Raw genomic sequence first — 22,191 nt, 5'->3', positions numbered from 1 at the left:
CCATGCCGTGCAGCCCCCCCCCCCCCCCCCCCCCCCCCAGCAAGAGCCCCCCCCGGGACCGGGGCCCACCCATCCCGCGCCGGCCACCCAACCAGAACCGCCCCCCCCCAAACAGAAAGAAAAAAAAAAAAAAAAACCTTCAACCAGGCACTTCATGCCCCTCCATCCAACCTTCTTTGGGGAGAGCAGAGGTGACAGCCCCGCCACCAGCAGGCCACCTAGGCCCCGCAGCCAGCCCCAGCCAAAACCACGGACCAGGCGGCCCGCTCTTCCTCCAGGCCCCAGACTCCAGGCGGCAGCCGGAGAACAGGGGTGTGAGAAGACCCCGATCCTCCCTGCGCCCGCTCGGATGTGGTGTTGTTGCGTGTTGCTCTCAGATGCAATTAAAACTGGGAGTACCAAGAGGGGGTGTCCGGCAAACTCCACCCCCCCTCCAGGAGATAGACGGTGCCAGCACACCCCCCCCTTCGACAACCCTCAACCCTCAATGTCTAGATGCGAGAGGGGATGGAGGAGGCCGACCGTGGTGAGGCCCATAAAATAAGCCCCCCCCCCTGTGGCCCTGACCCCCACCCCCCGAAAATGCCCTACATAGATGTGTGTTGTGAAAATGATGTAGATGGAAGTGTCTAAAATGCAAAATAAAATTGGTGTGGGGGACGTCATCAGAAGGTGTGGCCCTCCAGTAACGACCCCCTCCCCAAAAACCTACATGTGTGGCAGAGTGATGGAGCAGGCAGAGGGAGGATTTCGGGGATGGGGAGCAAAGGACTGGGGTGCTTGCTGCACTCCCAGGGAGCCAGCTCCCCCGCTGACTCCAATAGGCACCCCCGTTCCCCGAGAGCCCCCCCAGAGAAGGGGGCCCGACCAGTTTCACCACCATAGCCCGGGGGCACGGGACCGGCAGCAGGACCCACCAGCCAGCCGGGCACGGAGCCGACACCACCACCACCCCCCCGTCCTGTCCATCCAAAAAAAAAAATAAATAAATAATAAAAAAAAAATAAATAAATAAGTAGATAAATAAAAAAATAAAAAAATAAAATAAAAAAATAAATAAATAAATAAATTAAGTTAATAAAAAAATATAAAAGGAAGATAAGAAAAAAAAAAATAATAATAATAAATAAATAAATGAATAAGGGGGGGGGACAACCCCAGCCGGCCAGCCAACGCGCAACACGCAGAGCCCCCACCCCGGACGAAGCCCCACCAGGGGGCAGCACGGACCAGGACCAAGACAGGGAGCCAGACCCGAAGCCCTTCAAAGATCTCCTTCCCTCTATCACCACCCCCCACCCCCCCTCCGGAGATGTAATCCCTCCCCTACAATAACAATCAAGCTACTCACCACACAAGCGACAGAAGACATCCAGGCCGAGATCATACCTACTCCCCCTCCCTCCCCTTCCCCCACTTACAGAGTGCAAACCCGTGAGGGGGTAAGCACTTGCCATAGGTGTTAATGTCCATGCCCCCCCCCAGCCCAGCAGGCCCCGAGGCACCCCGGCACACCAGAGGCCGTGGCAGCAGGGACAGACAGCCGGGCGTACACCGGCCCAGAACCCAAGCAGCACTCCCCACAGAACCCGAACCCCCGAACCCCCACCGGGGACCCCGCCCAAGGGCAATGCGCCCCAGGGATCCCAGACCCCAGGACCCACCCCAGACCCACCCCGCAGTAGGGCCGGGCAATGCCCAAAAAACCCCCGGCGCCGGCGCCAGCGCCCCCACCCCGACCCCGGCCCCCGAACGACTCCCCCCCAACACCGGTCCCACAGCACCAATCCGAAGAAGAAGAAAGCCACACAACAGAGCAAAGTGCAAATCCCGAGCCCCACTCCAAGCCCCGATCCCCCCCCCCACACACCCCCTCCCACACAAAAACAAACAAAAAAAAAACAAAAAAAAAAAATAAATAAAAAATAAAAAATTATAATATTCTCCCCCTCACTGGAGAAGAACGGCCGCAAACAAGCCAGTGCCCAACACCCACCGCCACACCACGATGGAGACATTAATCTAATGTGATAATAGATTCAACTAAAGAAGCAAGTAAAAAGGAAGTAGCACATACTAAAAAGACAGAAGAAAGAGAAGATGTGCATGCATGTGGGCCATTGTTTGCAACTGATGTATCAGAGGTAATAAGGTAATTGTGGGTAATTTAAAGAAGGACAATCTTATTAAAAGCATCTCACATTTTGGTCTTTTGATCAGCCTACACAGTGAAGAGGAGGACAAGCAAAGTGCACAGGAGACACTTTTCTACTTTGTGCCCCATAATAACATATAATGATTAATTTCAATGTACTCTACTAAGATTGACATCAGTGCAAAATGTGTACTGATGTCATCAGTTAATACGGTGCCACAGTTATATTTACTAAAGAGACAGCTACTATGATGTACATACTGACCTTATCTTAAGAATATAATTAAGCAATGTATTTAAGATAGCTAAAAACTATATTTTGGTTTCTCAAAATAAATTAATATTGTAGTCGTGGCTCTTGCTATATATTTTTTATTCTTCTGGATTGATGAAAGCAAAGAAAACCCACTTTTGGTTCACTAAAATAATGGGGGCTTTCACTTGGTTAATAGCATTGAGAAGCATATACCCCATTATATGCATTAGTCAATGTAGAATAATGACAGCAAATTTTACTGGTTGCCATATAACAGCAAAAATGAATGGCCTAGAGTGTGTTCTCTCAGTGATTAATTACTATTGACACAACCGTCCACTCTCTGACTCATATCCACTGTTGAAAGGACAGACAGAGTACAGAATCAGCCAATTGCATACTTCTGTTAGGCCTACACATCTGTCAGCCTCAGTGCATAAGGGACTCCCAATCATAAAAGAACCAAACACTTTGTGTCTGACAAGCTGCCATAAAAACTGAAGTGATCCAATGCATCTTCATGATAAACATTCCAAGTGATTCATAACTGCAACAGTGAAGCTCCCTAAAGGAGAGAAACAAAGAGATCTATAAATAAAAACAACGGATTAGGCTACCACGGCTAATTTAATACAAAAACAAAAGATGGAAAATAAAAAGTTTAAATGTAAAAAAAAAAACAAAAAAACAAAAACAAAACCTTTTCTTGATTTCAGTATATATATATTAAAAAAACAAATACAAACTCACAGACTTTTTTTTGTCTTCCTATAACTATACTGGTTTAAAACTGTTAAAGCATAATTTCTATATTTGAAGTGTAAAAACATACATTACATTAAAGGTTCTGTTCTAAACCAATTTTAGCATGCATATCAGTTGCATAAAAATCTAAATACCTTGTATAATGAACAAATGCATATATATATATATATATATATATATATATATATATATATATATATATATATATATATATATATATATATATATATATATATATATATATATATGGTATAATAAACTGGCCAAAGGAGGAGATAGAGGCTACTGACATCAAGACGAGAAAGCTCCTCACAATGCATGGAGGGTTCCACCCCAAATCCAGCACTCTGAGATACCAAGCGTAGCGAGGGAGGCCGAGGGCTAGTGAGTGTCAAGACCACTGTCCAGGATGAAACAACTAAGATCCAGGAGTACATCAGAAAGATGGCCCCCAAAGACAAATGGCTTGGTGAGTACCTCAGGCAGGAGAAAACCGAAAGTAAGGACAAGAAAGAGGAAGGAGAACCATCATGGAGGGACAAGCCGCTGCACGGCGTATACCACAGACAAATAGAAGAAGTGGCTGATATCAAAAAATCCTACCAGTGGCTGGAAAAGGCTGGACTGAAGGACAGCACAGAGGCACTAATCATGGCAGCACAAGAACAGGCACTCAGTACAAGATCAATAGAGGCCAGGGTCTACCACACCAGGCAGGACCCCCGATGCAGACTGTGCAAAGATGCCTCTGAAACAATACAGCACATAACAGCGGGGTGTAAAATGCAGGCAAGAAGTGCATACATGGAACGCCACAACCAGGTAGCTGTCATAGTGTACAGGAACATCTGCCATGAGTATGGGCTGGAAGTCCCAAGGTCAAAATGGAAGACACCTCCTAAGGTAGTTGAGAATGACCGAGCTAAGATCCTATGGGACTTCAAGATCCAGACTGACAAACAGGTGATGGCTAACCAACCAGACATCGTGTTGATCGACAAACAGCAGAAGAAGGCAGTAGTGATAGATGTGGCAATCCCTAGAGACAGCAACATCAAGAAGAAAGAACACGAGAAGCTTGAGAAATACCAAGGGCTGAAGAAGGAGCTAGAAAAGATGTGGAAAGTAAGAGCAGCAGTGGTGCCAGTGGTAATTGGAGCACTGGGGGCTGTGACCCCCAAACTGGGAGAGTGGCTACAGCAGATTCCAGGTAAAAAATCTAATTTTAAATCTTAAAAACCTAAATTTGATGGTTGTTTTCTGCTATGTTCTCCTAGCTCTCCAAAACATGTAAAATTTTGTTTAGTTGAGGTTACTTTTGCTTCACTCATTCTTTAGCTATACATGTCACCTGACAGACAAATGAAAGTGTAAAATTACTGAGGTATGAAAAGGAATATCTTTCTAACAATTTGCATCACTTGCCCAAGGAAAAGACTCTTATGGTAACAGTAGAAACTATCTGGGGCAGCAGCACAGCAAAAGCCTACATCTGCAAAACTTTGAAAATGCAGGATTAAAAAAAAATAAAAAAAATTGCGAAATGCTTCTAAAAAGGTTGTTTATTTTCCTTTATCTTTGCATTTCCAGATTGTAACATTTGCATAAGTCTTTATATATTAAGGCAAACATAAAAAGTAAAAGAATGTATAAATTTTTATCTTTGGACTCCCAGATGGAGTATAATAATACTGCACTGACACACCTTTATGTGGATTTCATAATTGTATCCATGGCAACATATCTAAAATTAGCAACACAAATAGTGAGCTGTCACCTCCTGCCATCCAAACAACAAAGAAAGTGTTCTACTGCTGTCCTAATGCTGTGATGCATATCCGAGTTAAAAGATGAATCTGTATGGGAAGTATCCATCAAGTTAGGTTATTATTAACAGTTACTGTACCACAGAAGCTAAAGATGTAGATTATCTGTTTTAGAGTGTCTCCCTCGTTTTAGATGTTAAGATTTTTAACAGGGCCCTCTTCCCTCAAAAGGAACATCAGGAGAACTTACAGCATTGATTTCCTCTTGATCTCAATGGTATGAGTGTGGATGTTTCTGTATTGTATATGTCTGATTGTGCATGAAATTACTTTGGAGAATATGCTACATTAGCGTTGAATTTAAAGCATCATAAATAAAAACCATAATAAGTTTTGATTTTTAACCTTATGAGATTATTTTTAAAAACCAACTAGCATATGCACTTACTGCGATTCTGTCAGGTAGACTTAATCCTAACCCAATTTTTTTGTTCTTTTTACAACCATAGAAAATGAGTCAGTCACAGGGCAGACACTCATGCCTTTAAATTAAAAATTAAATTGTTAACCAAACTTACTTAATTCATGAGATTGCGTCATACTATTGTCACTAATGACAATACAAGCGAGAAATATATACACACAAAAGAAAAATGTAGCATTGTTTTATAATTTTTTGGCAAAGGTGCCGCCATGTTGCTGATCTCTAAGCAGTGACGTCACAGGGTTGGCTGATTCTTCAGCTTCCAAATGAATACATTGGAAATACCAGCTTTACTTCACAACCGCAAAACACTATAGAAAATTTGTTTGATAGAAGATGAAGTCAAAAGGAAAGCGACTAAATTATATTTCTTATGCATTATTGAGCCCATCTGTCCTGTGACTTGAGCTGTAGTAAGGAGATAAGCGGCAGTTCTGACGTTCCCTGCTACCTCATAGAACACTTGTTGTAGAGACCAAGAAGGATTTTGAGTCTGGAAAGCAGCAGTGTATTGGGTAGCTGAACCTGCTCCAAGTGTTTTTAACTTCAACTCCTAAAGGGTGGGCTCTCCTGAGCGGCTAACGCACTCTGAAAGAGGGTCATCAGACACAATTAGCTGTAATGACAGGCTGTAAGAACACATCAAGCAGGCAGAGCAAAGACGTGTAAGGTTAAAAGTCATCAACTATGCCCATGACTCCATAACAAATGTCCATCAATAGAGTTTAGTTCTCCGACTTTATCCCTGTTGGAGCCCGTTATTAAAAACTTTTTTTTAAGTATCACACAGCAGCCATCAGAATAAACACATCCCTGCAGCCAGGGTTTCTTAGCCACAGGCTACCACAGCAGCTCCAAACCTTCAAAGAAATTGTATATTTCTTACAGTGATTCCCCGTTTCCATGGAGGATCAGGTTGTTCTAAGGACCATGCTCTCTCTTCCAATCCTGCGAGCTCAACCCCTAAAATGCATTTACTGGTCAATCCAACAACCCACCACACAATATGTGGTCCAGGTGAGCCGACTGACAGCAGATCAACTTGAATGAACTGCAGCTACAACAGGTAGCGTAGCCAACCCGGTCTGCCCCCAAATACATGTACCGGTACCTCTGTTGGAACATTGGTGTAGCTTTTTCTACCTGCAACCTGTGACATAATTTCAGTCTGCACATGCGCATTGTCACCAGGTAGGACGTATAGTCAGATCACTGGGTCCACAGCTCTCTTCTCTCCTTGCTGTGGCTCAAGTCACATGGCAAATGGTCTCAATAAAGCATAAGCAATGTGATTTACGTAGATGCTTAAGTGTCAGCTTCGTCTTCCACCTTACCATATTTCTTAAGTACTTTACAGCTGTGAGGTGTAGCTGGAATTCCAATTGTATTAAACTTGTTCCTGACAAAACATGCATGTTTTGAAAACAGAGACATCCCAGTAAGCAGGGGTTGTGTGGAGATCATGCCTTGTTTATGTCAAAGGAAAATTGGCAGTGGTTTGAAATTGTAAAAAGGCAGCAGTTCCTCTAATACAGTAACAGTGTGTTAAAACCAAGATGTGAAGAATGCTATTAAAAAGAAAAGTTACAACAGCTGAAAGAAGAAAACACCAAAGTCAATCTTGTTAGCCAAGAATGGAAAACTAAAGTTAGAGCATGGTTGAAACAATTAAAAAATAATATACAGAAAAAACTTTTCCAAGACCGAAAAGACTTAATTTCTCGTATAACATTGAGATGGCAGAGTCATAATTGGGCATAAACATGAGAGCAGGGATCCAGCCCAATGGTTCAGGCTGCTGGTGGTGCTGAGTTGGTGGGAAAACATTTTCTTTCAACTCTTTGGGATCTTTACCACCTTCATCTGGTTTAAACCCCACGGCCAATTGTTCCCGACCTCTTTACAGCTTTATTATTACAGTTCAACCATCTTTTGATAGCAGGTTACTGCTTTATGTCAGTGTTAAAATATTCTCATCATCAAAGCATGGCACAGGTTGCAGTTGACCAAGACTTTTGTATCATGGATGCAAAGTCAACAAATTTACAGAAACCTTGTGATGCTATTATGTAAGTCTAAACAAATGTTTATTTTTACATCTTTGCCATACTAAATTAAAGCATTGATTAAGAAAAAGAGAATGGAATGAAAGTTACCGAGTATTTGTAATTGTCTTTAAAAGAAACTCTCAGTAACTTAGAGTTAGACTTAGACAACATTTCTTTCGTTTTGTAGAGCTCTCATGACATTTCCATTTTCTTATATGCAGCAGTGATCAAAAGTAAACATTCCAGGAGAAAATTGTATCATAGATGCTTGGTATCACTCACCCAAACAAAATAATGCATGTTATTAAATACTTTATACATTATTATGAGAGGAGTTGTAATCTATGCTTTCTAATTTGTGTTGTGCTTTGGTTTCTCCTTCAATTAGTGGACATACTAAACAGCTTTGTAAATTTAATGAACGTCAGTATGGCTCTGAAGTATGTTTATCAGTGATTAAAATCCAGGGAGGTCATTTACTTTTAGACAGTTCTAAAAAATATGTTTTTACAACCTCCATCTGTCAAATCTTTAATGCTAAAATAACCCATCATTATGAATAAAATGAAAACATTCAATGCCATTGCCAAGGTCTGGTTAATGCAATGAGCAATGATTTATAATTGCATATGCAGATGGTAAAAGACTCCCCTTGGTAACACCTGCTGTGAATTTCAAACCATAAATATCAACAGTCACACCTCCTCTGTAAAGAATTGACCGGGACTATTATGAATTCAGGTTGTTTGTATTAACATTTACATATTCACATCTTACATTCAAGCAAATAACATGGTGATATATTTGCTATAATCTGATATCTGTTATATATGATAAATTTATTAAAAACACCTGTAGATAATTAAAAAAATATATTAATTTCTGAAAACATAAAAAAATGTGGTATTTTTTCAGGTCCTTTTTCAACAGTGGTTCGTGATTTGGTATTTAGAACGGAGAAGTGTTCAAAGCTTATATCATACATTCTCTAACCAGGGAGCTGATGACACGTTTAATCAAAATGGATACAAAAACTCTGCCCCCCTTAGTTTTCAGGTTGTTTTGACAAAAAAGATGGAAACTTGAAAAATCATTTCCAAAGCATTCTATACTGAGATGGATATAGAACAAATTAAGCATAAAATGGTTCAGAAATGATTTTTCAAGTTTCCATCTTTTTTGTCAAAACATTCTGAGTTTTTGTATCCATCATCAGCTCTCTAGTCTGAGAATATAAGCTTTGAACACTTCTCCGCTCTCTTCTCTGCCATTTTTCCATCTTTTTGGAAAACCATTTTTTTCTATAACAGGAAATCTATATGTAAAATACTTAAGCTTATACTTTTCCTTATACATGAGCTTATCAACAGACCATACATTTCCACATTTTGTCCAATCTACAATATAAAACCTTAACAAATCTATCAGACTATGAGGAAACCTCCTGCCTTTCAACAAACTTTACAGCCGGTGCTCCCACTTTTTTTTTGCTCACACTTCATTTTGGACTCTGGACAACTTCACTTGTCTAGCAAACAAATGGATTTCAACATGATTTATTTCGTTAGTAAAATAAAAATAAGGTAAGATGATCAGTGAAAGCAGCTGGTGTCACATTTGGTGAAATTTAACCTGGGATAATTATGCAAAATGCCAAGTCACCATATTTCTACAACTAGCCATGCTACTTTATCATCTGTTGGGAAATGGAGCACAGGTGTTATGAAGCAGATTCACCCCTTTAGGATCTGGAGGCTGGTTTGGTGAAAAATTTGTGAATTTAGGCTCTAATACAGTAACAGTGTGTTAAAACCAAGATGTGAAGAATGCTATTAAAAAGAAAAGTTACAACAGCTGAAAGAAGAAAACACCAAAGTCAATCTTGTTAGCCAAGAATGGAAAACTAAAGTTAGAGCATGGTTGAAACAATTAAAAAATAATATACAGAAAAAACTTTTCCAAGACCGAAAAGACTTAATTTCTCATATAACATAAATAATCTCATAAATAATGCCATTTATTAAAACACACAGATGTCTTTGCCACATTTTTTGTTTTGCTTTTCTTCACAGTCCTCAAGCCTTCTGTTATGGTTTGTATAGTAGCAGCCATTCAAAATGGCCCTTCCCAACCCAATGGCAGCCCAATGGCAGCCCACGAATGGCAGCAGAATGGCAGCGCACTTCCCTGCAACTCCCAGCAAACTGGAATGACCCCCTCTTGCATATTTTTTTACTCTGACTCCATCCTTTCACCGAATAGGCTCTATGCACAGCTCCACTACTTCCTGAATTTAAGGCAGCTCCTTTGTTTCCTGTCTTTCGTGATTGGATGCACTGATTAATCCAGGTGTGTATGACCTAAGTAACTGGCCAGACACACCTGGATTAATCAGTTCGTCCAGTAATGAAAGACAGGAAACAAAGGAGCTGCCTTAAATTCAGGAAGTAGTGGAGCTGTGCATAGAGCCCATTATAGGGTCTGACCAGGAAATGACGCTTCTCTTTAGATCTCAATGTCAACAAATCACGACAGAAAGAATATTTTAGTACAAATATCGGTGTTTAAAAAGGAACTGTGGGGGACCAGCCAAGGGCCCATCAAGAAAAGTGGGGAAATTTTTATGGCTACTACTGTAGTTGTTCTTTTTCAAATGAGTGTTCATTTCAACATATTGGGCAAAAAATGCATCATTCATTTGCTGTCTTTTTTGGAGGGTGGGGGATTTGAGATGTGTATCTAAAAGACATTTTTGGTTTAAAAATGGACAGCACTTAGACTTTTAAGAGGGGTTTGAACAACACTCCTGAAAGCATGTCTCAGCACTCATGATAAAGGATCTTAAAAAATGCCAAAGTAATGAAACTTAGGCCCCGTCCACATGAAGTCAAAACAAACACGAAACGCTAATATTTTCCAGAACGTTTGTCTTAAAGACGGAGACGTAAAATAAATGTGATCGCCCACATGAATGCATGAAAACGCTGCAAAATGTATGCCAGGCCTGTAAGTGGCGCTGTGGTGCCAAAGCAAAAATAGGCGAAAACAGGCAACGAAATGTTGGGCATGCGCAGTAATATTTATACAACAACCAAACCGGAAAACCGGAAAATGGCCCTGCGGGTCCATTTTCGTGGTTCAGTCAAATTCAGGTGCTGAACTATGTCGTCGATATTGCTCTGTTCTTCCTGGAGATATTCCAGAAGAAGAGGATTGTGTTGTAAGCCCCACAGCAGGGTGAGTAGCATGAGCAGCAACCATTCAACACAGTACGGCGCCATTGTTGTTGTGATACTGTGTCGCGCATGCGTGTTTAGAGGCGACGCTATGACGCATGCGTGTAAAAAAAAAATGCGGTCAGAGCTTAATGATGGAACCGCGAAAATGGCGTTTCAAAATCTTCCCACTCTGAAGGCTTAATAAAAAAAGATCGTTTACAGACCCCTGAAACGCCGGCTTCTTATGGATGAGAGGCTGGTTTGGTGAAAAATTTGTGAATTTAGGCCAGGGTTTGACTTCGTGTGCACGGGGCCTTAACGAGTTTGTTTTCATCAGCTATAGTTTTTAAAGGCTATATCCATGCATTAGGTTGTGGTGGCAGTCTGTGGGGATTGGGCGTAAGTTCTTGAGAGCATTGTAAATATTAATGCTTGCTATGCCAAAGTGCAGTATTCTCCAAACATATTTGACCTGATTTTAATGTAAATGCAGTAAAAGGAGAATAGAGGTGGACATCCCACTTCCAAAATAGCAGCTAGCAGTAGTGTAAATGGTCATGATGTCTGTGGCAGCTAAAAGGAAATAAAAAGAGGGATAGAGACATAGAAGATGATATGTTCATCAAACACATTAAGACATAAATAGAGATAGGGAATACAGCCTGTTTAAAAATCCTATAGGGATGTATTTTGAATAAAATAATCCAAAATACATTTGTTTACTAATTAAAGCAGACAGGGATGACCCCTGTTTTCTAAAATCCAATTTGTATCCAACTAATTCTAATTAAATTAGGATATTGTTTTAGCAAACCTGAAGAAAAAAAAATAACCTTTGATAATTTATATTCCACTAAGAGAATTTATAATAACCGTTTTTCTCTTACCATGCATGAGCTCTGCCTGCAGACCTTTCCATAAAATGGCTACTCTAATGGAAAGACCAAATCTCCCTCTGCCATAAAAGGCTTAGCAAACCATTATTGCCCAGATCTCAAAGGTTTTGAATATCCATATAAAGTCAATAAGTCTAAGGAAATATTTTAGGAGGAAGGCCATTTATAGCTCTGAGTGAGAGCAATAAGACTAGATCAAATACTAAACTAAACAGGGAATCTATTCACAGAAAGAGTTTGCAATGAAATAACCAGTATTAATGCATAGTTGTAGTGTTGGTGCTCTGTAGAGTATTTAGAGTGGGGAGTCAGAAAATGATTAGGGTTAAAACAGTCAAATATATAATTTTACCTTATCCTTCAGAAACAATGGTAGTTTAAAGACAACAATTTACTGTTAAAGGTCAAACGCATTGGTTCGAGCTTCACAGTTTTCTCTAACCTGTTACTTCATTCTTTAAGAAATTGATGAGAAAATGGAATCGCGTCAAGAGACTTTATATAATGTGCCCAGGTTCATTGTTAAATTTAGTTCTGGACTCTGTCGAAGCCATTGCAAAGCATTCATTTGAATGGTCTGTTTGTAGTCCTAAAGCTATTTTAATACTAAATAATAAAATGAAGTTTCTTCACAGAAGTACTCCATCCAATATATAGGCAGCATGACCAATTTACATACATTGCATTACAAATGAAATCCTGGCCACTTGGAATTTCAGAAGGTTCTACACATATTTTTTTCAAAATTAGAAGATGAGTTTAAATGTTTAGGCATCTCATCATTCCACTAAAAATATTTGGCTTTCAATTGCTATTTGTTTTGCATGATATTTGAGCAATAAATATTAGGGTATCTGAGCAAGGACAAAAATCAGCAGAGAATTAGTAAATAAATAATAACAATAATAGTTATTGAACTTTATTGATCTTACATTGGAGAACTTTACTTTTGCATTTAACCCATCCCCTTGGGGAGCAGCGGGCTACCATCATGGGGCGCCTGGTGTCATGATTGGTTCTGAATTAAACTCACATGCAGAACACTACCAGGAGACAGATGAAAAGTTTAACAGAGTTTATTAAATGTTTGCACAAAATAAGACTGCGTTCAGGAAACAGGTCCGGGCTTGATTCACAGGCGTCTGCAGAGATGACAGTTTGGTTAACCAGGAGGATTGGAAGAGTTGTTTAGTTTTCAGATTTTAGCAGATTATACCTTGGAGAGTTTCAGGCTTTCTTCTCAGAGGGGGGGAACCGGTTGGGTCCAGAGACTGTTGGTTTGGCAGAGTGCTCAGCAGGTGCAGCGTCTAACTTCTGACTGTTGGATCGGACCTTGGATTGAGGGGTTAGCTCTCCTTCCGAGGGCAGCAGGTAGATTCCAAAGTGAGATCTTCAGGTTTGGCTCTCTAGGGCAGGCAGGCAGATTCAGGTTAAGCTCTCTCAGAGCTTCACACGAGAGACAGGTTTTCCTAGGAGCGACAAGACAAAGGCTGGTTAGAATTCAGTTTTCTCTAGGGGACAAAAATCAAAAGACAAGGAGGCTCAGGTTCGCTAACCAAACTTAGCTAACACTGCGGCGTCGAAGAAAGGTCTGGCATCTGCTTAAGTAGAGGGTCCTCTAATGGGCTGACGAGCTCCAGCCCAGAGAACCCACGGCGCACTCTGCTGGGGAAAGGTGGAACAACTCCAGACCCCAACACCTGGGGAGCAATAAGGGGTTAAGGGTCTTGCTCAGAGACCCAGAGTGGCAGTCTGTGCAAGTGAGTTTCGAACTCACAGCCTCAGGATTCCAACCTCTATGCCCTAACCACAAGGTAGTCATAGACACCATCTGTGTGGTTAAATTAATGAGAACAGAATAAGTTGAAATAAAAAAGACGATGGCTTCCTATTCTCTTAAAATTGAAGGTTTAGATGTATAAGACAAGTTACATGTAGTTTTTCCTTAAAATATTTTATAGGGCTGACTTTTCTCAACACATTCTGGACTGCATGAAAATGAATATGAATATGCCTGAGTAAAGGTGCATGAGACACACAAACAGTGCCATTTATAAAGTGAGTTTAAAACATTCATTAAGAATTTTGAAATGGAAAGATTTTACTGAAATTAATGAATTGAGAGAGCTCACAGTGTTGCATAAGCAAAACAATTGTATGCATTTAGTAAACTTTGAAAGTACCAACGTTTGTGCTGGAACAAGACACAACGTAATCTGTGTTTTTGTTAGACATTATCTTTACCCCAAGAGCATTTTAAGAGGAACCAATTATAGCGCCATGGTATACATCTATTACATTATCAAGTCTTCATTATCAATGCAATATCATAGCCTGGAGGAGAATGAATTGGACCCTATTTAATATTTTATCTGTTCTGCGACTTCACTAATCTCAGCATATAATGTAATAAGGAATATTTCAGTCTTAATTTATTCTCTGTGAAATTTCATTCTTTACCATAAAGGAATGAACAATATTGCATCCATTGCAGAAAAATTAAAGACAAGGTTATTCCCTCAAATTCTGAGCAGAAATGCACGAGTAAAAAAAAAAAAGAAAAAAAAAAAAATCCCCATTGAAAAAAAAGAAAGTATTCAGTGACATCACTTATTTCGGGATGATTTCCATTGCTGGACAAGTGTTTAGGACCGGGAGAATCAGCAGTATTATCCAACTGTACTAATATTTAATGTTAACTGGAAATGATCTGCAGAAATCTATCCAGTTATACCTGCTGGGATGAAAAACTGCTCTATTAAATGGACAAACAAGAAAATCGACAAGGTGGAGCAGTCAGTTGATTCTGCTAGTACGTCACATTTTGACTTCAAAAGCAATTTATTGATGGCCATTCCACACTATGTATTGATCAGTGTGCCCCTTCTATCAAAACGTAAACATTTCATTTGCTCAGATTGATTTTCATTTATCAAGCATAAAAAGATGACAGAGATCCTTGAATGATGGATGTTGTCCACTTGCTGGATCCACTTGACTTTTTCCTCCAGATAAATGCTGTAAAATAACATGTGATAAACATGTGAAAACAGGATTGAGATTCAGTTTGATGCAATACTTTTGATTTTCCAAGTTTTAGTGGTAAAATATTTAATATAAAAAATTTGGACATAATTTAAAAAAATATTATTGATACTGAGTTTTTTTAAGTATATATAAAAATTTAAATATATATATATATATATTTGCAACCTTCTCGGAGCACAAGTGCACATCTCCAACCACTAGGCCAACACTTCCCTCAAAATATATATACATATTTCATTTTCTCAAATTGATTTCAATGTATCAAGCAAATGACAGAGACCCTGAGATGATAAATGTTGTCCACTATATATATACAGTACAGATCAATAGTTTGGACACACCTTCTCATTCAAAGAGTTTTCTTTATTTTCATGACTATGAAAATTGTAGATTCACATTGAAGGCATAAAAACAATGAATTGACACATATGGAATTATATACTTAACAAAAAAGTGTGAAACAACTGAAAATATGTCCTATATTCTAGGTTCTTCAAAGTAGCCACCTTTTGCTTTGATTACTGCTTCACACACTCTAGGCATATATATATATATATATATATATATATATATATGAAATTGCAAACTTTTTGAAATATCACCTACTAGTGCTATTTCAAAACTTCTGTTTAAATCCTTTTTATAAGCTCCCCACCAACTGATACTCAGCGACTTTTATTGCTTTATTCCTTTATTTAATAAAAATTATTTAAACAATAATGACAATAACACCTACTTAGCATGTTGTTCCTGTTGTGATTTTACACACAGTTCTAGACTTAGAGAGAAAAACATGAAGAAAACTGATTGTTATGATTATATTTCACAGTCCCGACAGTGATTTCAGCACATTGTGTTTGCTAGAAAATTCATTTGGAGCAAATTGTTGTTGTTTTGGGTTTAATACCAATGATTTAAAAATAGTATTCTTGAATACTCAATCTGGTAACAAATGTAACAGGGATATTTAAAAATCAATGCTGACAGAACAAATGTGAACATAGATATAAGTAGCACTTGTTCTGTACTGAATGCTTATTCATTCGACTTACAATCCAATGCAACTTTAAAATGCTCTTTGCAGACAGTTTAGCTGGAAAACTAAAAGGATATTATAACCCAGGTCACAGCAGCAGTACTTTTTCTTGGTCTCCAAAGTGTTTTTCAACCCTGAGTCACAGCTAACCTGACTAATCAAAGGAGACATGAAAGAGTTGCTCCTTTTGAACCAAAGTCATTAGCAGCCTTAACCTCAGGAACTGAGCGTCATTGCTAAGAGCAGCCCTGCTTAATCACTGTGATAACCAAAGTGATTTAACCAAAAGTCAACTGAATTCTGACAGCTGTATGAAGTTTTACACTTTAGATTTGTTGCAAATCCAATCCAATCCACTTTATTTATATAGCACGGTTTAAATAAACACAAGGTTTCCAAAGTGCTGCACAAAAAGATAAAATAACTAAAATAAATAAAAGTAATAAAATAAAATAAAATAAAAGCACTGCCCGCACAGGATAAAAAAATGCATGTGTATACATAAAATCAACATGTGTACATAAAATCAACATGTGTACATAAAATCAACACTCTACATGGTGTTAAAAGCTAAAGAAAAGAGGTGGGTTTTAAGAAGAGTTTTAAAATGAGACAGAGAGGTGGCCTGTCTAATGTGCAGCGGCAATGCATTCCAGAGTTTTGGAGCTGCAACAGAAAACGCTCGATCCCCTCTGAGCTTAAGCCTTGCTTTAGGCACTGTCAGGAGCAGCTGATCAGCTGACCTGAGAGATCGGCTGGGAGTGTAGGGGTGCAGAAGCTCAGAGAGGTAAATTGGGGGTTGCAAAGCACTGTGTGGCCCACTGATGTCTCCAGCTAAATAATTGCTTTAGATCAGAGCCCAATCTAAACAAGACCCAGTCACTCTTTCATGGGAAATGTCTTGCTTTCTTCCAACAACACTCTGTAAAGCACTGCTGTGACTGGCAGAGGTTTGGGCAATAATTAAAAAAATCTGTATTTTTTGAACCACTGGGGGATCTTTAAATAGTTTTTTATTACATTATTTATTACATTAAAAGACGAGTCTGTCTTTTATTATGCTTTATTTATACATTTAATTTGTGCAGAAAAATACATGATGCCAAGCAATAGATTTTTTTTTAACCACTGATGACATGAGTGGTTGCGTCCTCACCAATTCAAACATAAACATATAGCATTTTTTTCAATTAACCCTTATGTTTGTATCTTTAAGCATACTGAATGATACAGATAGTGGACATAATCCATAAATATCTGCTTTTCAGATAAATTAGCTATATTACCACAAGTCTGTGTTTGAAGGCTCTGTATTCCATTGTTTTTCTAAAGGATTCCAAAAAAAGTAAAAAAAAAAAAAAATCCACAGGACTATGTTTCCAAATTTGAAGACGTTTAACTTCCCATCTAGGAAGCTTTTTCATTTCAAAGTGTCAGAATTAACATTGAGTTTGAGGATTTATAGAGTGGCCCAAAAACACTTTGTTTTGCCTTAGAAAACATGCAAATTAGATTTCAATTTGCATTTGCCTCTATGCAGTCTGTACTGCTCTTCACAAAAAGCTCCCTGACCACCATTCAGCAACCAATGACTAAACCCTACCTGGAGAATATGTTTTCAAAAGAGTTGATCAGCAAGGAATTATAGCATTTGTTGTTCCATGATTCTCTAATTATTGTGCTCTTTAATAAATTCTCTATCTTAACATCTATAAATGATGGTTAGGATGGTTATTGTAAAGTGTTGTCATTTTTTTTTCTTCCTACCCTTTTCTTCTTCTTCCTGTGTTAATGACGGCTATTTTGTGACAGCACCCAAGAGCCGCTGTAGCATGAGTATCTTTCAACTCTGCCATTTATGCTCTTATTTAAAAAACTTGATCAAAGACCTGTAAATAAAAGTTCGGTGTGAAATCACTGCTTGTGTATTAGAAAGAATGGGTGTGTTGTCATATGTTTACATTACTGTTTTTCATCAGAAATGTTTTGATCACTGCTGCTTACTGTACCTTCATCAAGGCTGCACTTTTAAAAAGTGAAATACAGTAGTCTAGAGAGCTGTTCTTAATGAAATGTCTTTCTGTTTATACTTGTGTGTACAAAATGACAAAATAAAATCTAAGTCTAAAGCTGATTGTTTTTAAAAGGTCACTAAAGTAAATGTAACTAGTTACTACCACACTCTCCCAATAATAAATAATCAATTTTGGCAAAGCAATGCTTACTAATAGTAGCTACTTCATAGTTTTAAAACAATACCTTTAATAAAATTGATAATGGCATTAATAAGGATGCAAAGTCTATTTGTAGTGTTATTTAAACAAAAAGGCAAATAATAAACAATAAACAATAAAAGAAGTGCTTCATGTACAGACACTAAAAAAATGTTTTTTGAAACAGTTTCATTCATACATTCTATTATTATATTCAATAAGTATATGTGTATTATAAGTATTTTAAAAATAGACATGATTATAGATACAGGGTTGTTTTAGGCAACTTCAAAAATTGAGAAAGACAATATTTTGTTCATAAACCATAAGTCAGGGGAATATGCCAATGTCCCTCTGCTGCTGCCCTAAGGCCTGCACTGGTGTGGTATGGCCTGGGGGTGTGGGGATGGGTTGCTGGTTTCTGTGGGCATCACGTTGTTCCCAATTTGAGTATTGTTTGAGTACCTAGGCAACTTCCTAGTGTTGGTAGATCCTGCTTGGTCTCCCAGAGTGTTTGTTTGGGTGGTAATGAGCCACAGGGGTTATGATGGGCTCTGGTACATAAACCTCTTCACCTCTCAGGTATTACAGTAGCTTACCGGACATGATGGTACTATGCCCACTCTACTTTGATCCTTCTCGATTCACTACTGTGCTGGAATGGCACCTGTTTGTCATATTGGGTGCATTGCAGAGGTTCACTCTGCTTGTTATTGGGTGGTTAGTGCAGACCACGCATCAAAATTGGGGATAAATAAAAAATATCTGCGACAATCTCACTGCGACACACTGCTGTGGGAGTATAACCGTCCCTTTGGGGGATTGTGTCTTAGGCTCGACCTCTGCTCCTATTGATGGCAGTCTGGCCGTCTCAGATTTTGGAAGTAAGGGGAGGGTTGTATACCGATTGCTTTTTAAAAATACTAAAGGGTATTTTATCACTGATATCCTTTCCCTTTCATCATTTCTTATGTCAAGCTAGAAAACATAAAATAACACTATAGATGTGTTGACAGTAAAGAGCTGAGAAAGTGTTGCTGGCGACCATTTCTTGTCCAATTTGGCTTTCATATTGACATGACTTACTGTGCCATTTCACACTGCAAAATAACAGAGAGACCAAATTATTCTAATTAATTGATGTGTCAGAAGTGGGCTGCTCTTTACATGCAGTGGCAGATTTCACCAGTATATGGTGTTAAATGAATATTAATTATTAAAATATTTAAATAAGATTAAATTGAAATATAGACTTCAGTGTTTGATAAACTTGATAAACTTTGATAAACTTTAGAAAGCTGAGTGATTTATCTATGGCATTAATCATTGTTTATGACAGTAGTGACCCAGATAAACAACTCCTTTAATCATTTTCTTTTAATTCTGAATTTCGTTATGGATCACCGGCTAATGTAGACTGGTTTTAAATAATTGGAAAATAATATTATGCTTCATGTGCAGCGCGGCAGGATAGTTGTAATTATAAAAATGGGTATTAAAGAGTTGCAGCTGTATCCTGCAAAAATGTATTAATAACTTGGGTTTAATACCAAGCGTAATACAGGTTCTCCACGTTCCTCTGGTTCTGACTGATGAAGATGATCTTATTAAATGAGAAGCATCAATAACTAAATAATGCAGCAGTTCATCCATGGCCCTGGCTCACCCTCCATGTCACTTCCTCAATTTACCCACTCAGTCACAAACATTTCACTACAACACAAAACAATTTTTTTTCTCTATGTATAAATTAAACTAACCAAATCTTTTTTTCTTTAAATCTAATCTAAGCTATAATCTTGCCAAACTGTTTAGATGTGTCGTTTGAATAAATATCTGTCTAAATTAATCAGTGCATGACTGGTGGGTATATGTGTGTGTCTGTCCATTTTAGATCTATGTGCATGAAGCAAACTATTCTGAATCAATTCTCAACTAAATATAAAATGCCTGTCTTTGAGTAGAACTGTAAATGGGAAACTACATGGTTTGAGTTGTGAATCTGATGCTTTTACCTTCTTTAGTAGGATTGAAAAGCCGAGATTATTCAAATTTACTGTGAAGCTCAACTCAAAGTGTTATGTAACAAGGCCTCGCTCGCAGCGGTTACGTTAATGGAGTGCGCTCGACACACTTCTCAGCGACACTTCTGCTTCAAAAAGGTCGAAGCTGTGTCGAGCAGACTGACTCGAGCCTAACATCTCTAGCAGAAGTCCTCCTTTTATCTGAAACCTTTTGAGTTCGGAACCTGCCCACTCTTCAACTTACCTGTAAATAAAGAGGTTCTGACTAACCATCTGCTCCAGGGAAATCCTGGCATCTGAATTGACCCAGCTTCGAGACCCCACTCAGCCCCCTCCGGCAGTTCCCACCATCCATCCTTTAAGTTCTAATTCTTCTATCCACTCAAAGTTCTTCTGCTTGGTCATATCTTACTGGGAAATCGTAGATGCACAGTTACCAGGTCCTGATCCAAACTTCCTCCCTGAGGATCATCATAACTTTAAAAAACAAATCAATATCTTTATGTCTTTCCTGTGTGGTTCATATCCCTTAACAAAAACATGACAGCATCATTTTTGCTGGCCAGGCTAACAGCTATCACAACAATGATCCATTAATACAACTGCTGTATGTGGCTTTAAACTATATATGGGTCTGCTCATTAAACTAAGTGGTTAACTAACCTAGCTAGGCTTGAAAGTCAAAAAGAAAAATATTGCTTTACTTACTTTTTTATAAATTTGTCTAATACCGATAATTTACCTAAATATAATCTGACTAATTGATCACATTATGAGCAATGAAGTTTAATCCAAAGACAGGTGACACTTGATTCCACACCATGTTCCATCCTGTTATGAAAAAAATAACATTCATCAAACCATCATATATAGAAATATATGCAAAAACACTCCCTGGTTTCCTGTTATATAACAAGAGAAAAAAATAATATCAGCTTACTAATTAATGTTGACAGCATGGTAGAGGATCGATGATTCTATGGACCTATTTCTTCTAAAGACCTCAGGAACCTGTTAGGGTGCAAGTATAAATTAAATTTTTAAAGTCTGAGTCATTTTAAATAAAATTGTCAGACCATTGCATGAAAACTATAAATAGGTCATCATAGATTCATTTAGGATAATGATCAAAAGATGTTGCCATACACAAAAATGGTTAACAAGACAAAACTTCAACAGTCTTTATTGGCTGTCACAGTCCCTGGACCTAAATTCTAAAAGCAACCATTGAGCTAAAGAGATCATTAGAGAGGATTCAGTGCTCCTGATTAACTTATACAAAAGAAATGAAATATACAAAGAGGAAAGAAAATTGATTCCTTTTTTTGTAATGCAAAAAGATGTGTTATAAGCTGTGAAAACTCCTGTCCCATTACCAAACCATGGCTTTACAAAATATCAACCCCTGGAGGTGTTTCCCACCACAAAATAATTTATTGAAATTTACTGCTAGCATTCTTTAAAATAATGTTACTGTTTTTATTTTTATTCTTAAAAAATCTTTCATAAAAGTGAAATGTAGAGTAAGGTGTTTTTTTTTTTAATAAAAACTGCCATCAAAAATTATAATAGCAAAACATAACATTTATGTCACTGTTTGGTGGAGTTTTACTGTATAAATAACATTCTAACCTAAACTCAGACATAATGACCTCACAGGTCTGCCTCTCTGTGATGGATATATTAGTCCACAGAAAGTAAAAAGAGAGATGAATGTAATGACAAAATATAAAGTAGCAGAAGTGTGAAAGAAAAGAGAAATGGAAGATGAAAAATTAGAAAAGAAAAATTGACCCAAAGATAACAGAATGAAAAATGGAGAAGAGGGAACACAAGGTACGAGCAATGATGGATTGAGGAAGTGAGAGAGAAGAAGACAGGTGTTCGATTGAATGCTTGTATAGATTTCTCCATGCTAACAAACTACCCTGTCATGCATTGCCTGTCTTAGGGCTGAATCTAATAGAGCTATCATTTATCATCAGATGCAGAGTGACAATCAATAGTGCTTGTGCTGTTGATAGTTGTCTAATTAAAATAGTTTATGCTTTAGTTTGGCAAATACTGATGCTTTACTAAATAGAAAGCTGCACTAAATTATAAATACCCTTTTCAAAAAGTATGTGAGTTTGCAAGGTACTACTTAACTGAACAATGTTGTTTCATGGAGAAAAATGTGACTTGTGGGCTGCATTTGCAACAACAGCTTATATACTGTAGAAGTATTGATGTGTGGATAAGTGGATGGATGGCAAAACACAAAAGTAAAGAACATTTTTACT

This window comes from Cyprinodon tularosa, unplaced genomic scaffold (genome assembly GCF_016077235.1).
Source record: "Cyprinodon tularosa strain WSP-4 unplaced genomic scaffold, ASM1607723v1 ctg307, whole genome shotgun sequence".
NCBI lineage: Eukaryota > Metazoa > Chordata > Actinopteri > Cyprinodontiformes > Cyprinodontidae > Cyprinodon > Cyprinodon tularosa.
The sequence above is the reverse complement of the archived record's forward strand: the minus strand, read 5'-3'. Positions refer to the sequence as shown.